This window comes from Charadrius vociferus, unplaced genomic scaffold (genome assembly GCF_000708025.1).
Source record: "Charadrius vociferus isolate BGI_N301 unplaced genomic scaffold, ASM70802v2 scaffold325, whole genome shotgun sequence".
Taxonomy (NCBI): Eukaryota; Metazoa; Chordata; class Aves; order Charadriiformes; family Charadriidae; genus Charadrius; species Charadrius vociferus.
Window position 1 is genome coordinate 1,421,638 of NW_009648526.1, and position 1,423 is coordinate 1,423,060.

Consider the following 1,423-nt stretch of genomic DNA (forward strand, 5'->3'; position numbering starts at 1 on the left):
GGCAGCCCTCCCCGACACCCCCAGCTCCACCCCGGGGCTGCGAGCCCAGTTTCGCCCCGGGGAGGGCGTTCCTGCAAGGTGCCAGCTTTCGGGTGTCATCGGAAAGGGAAGGCGGAATAATGAGGCTTTGTCTCTCTAACGGGATTACCGGGATCCGTTTATGCGAGGGCAGCGCTGAGATGGCTGGAGGAAGGGGCGGTTTGGGGGCAAGAAGCGAACAATGGGTCTCTGCGCAGCCGGCAGCTGGGCAGAGCGCGGCCGTCCCCCGGCGGAGCTGCCGCCCCCCTCCCGCCGGGCCCGCCGCCGGAGCTGGCGGAGCTTCCCGGCCGGCAGCGCCAGGGAGGGGATGCCAGCAGACTCCGAAGCGAGGGGTTGTTTCCAGTATCGATCTATGCAAATGAGCGGAGATTCAGGTCGACCGAATTGTCGTAAAAATACGCTCCAAATCGAAGAAAGTTCGCCTTAGCAATCGTTAAGGGGATATTGGAAACACAAACTCCATCCTCCTCTCCTGGGTAGCACCAGCAAGACGAGGGTTTTCTCCTGGTGGGGTGGCTGTTGAGGAAGGGAAGGCGGAAAGGGCATTTTCTGAGAGCTCAGACCTTTGAAACTGACTCCGCAGGAGTGAAAGCCAAAGAGAGCAACGTCCTCCCGCCGGCGTGCAGCGCAGGGCCGGGTACAGCAGGGAGGGAGACCCTGCCGCCGGCCCTCCCTAGCGCCGCTTTAGGCTTCAGAAACGAGGAGGTGGGCTGAAACCAGGCGAGGAGCACGGTGGTGGCCCAGCCGGGTCCCCGCGAGGTCGGGAAGCCGTTCCCAATTCCCACCGTCGCGGTAGTCGAAAGCTCAGGACCATTTGTGCATTCGAAAGGCGAAAGATTTGGCCGTTCCCTGATTTTTTCTGTGAAACGGATCAGTGACCCCGGCTCCAACTCGGATTGACTGTCTCGCGTTCTCCAGGGACAAATTAATGGAGACCTATCACTTAATTAACAAACCCTCACTCGCGGCATATTAAACCCGGGCTCTGCGCTGGGAGCGCAGGCTGGCGGGTTGGGGGAAGCGGCGGCGGCGAACGGGGACCAAACGGGACGGCGATCTCCGAGAAGACAATACGGGAGCCGCGACACGAACTGCGTCTCTCATGCGGAGGCATCCACGCGAAATTAAAACTCCACGGCCTAATGATAATTACATCCGTTTTCAAAACAAATAGATAATTACAACCAGTTAAAAAAAAATCAAACCAACCTAACAAACAAAAAAACCAACAACGATTTAAGCCAACAGTATTTCTCAGCCACGACTCACACGCCGGGTTTTTGTGGGGAAAAATCCCTGTCCCAGTACACCTAACCCAAACCGAGCGGGACGCGGAGCTAACCCCGGCCCCGACCCCCGCCAGGAGCTGCGACCGTCCCCGGGG

The 1,423-nt window shown here is 59.0% G+C and overlaps 1 protein-coding gene across 1 annotated transcript in view; it reads right to left on the reverse strand.

Moving 5' to 3' along the window:
- Positions 1 to 1,423, reverse strand: part of ONECUT1 (one cut homeobox 1) — a 25,464-nt gene that overhangs the window by 12,918 nt on the left and 11,123 nt on the right. The window lies entirely within an intron of this gene.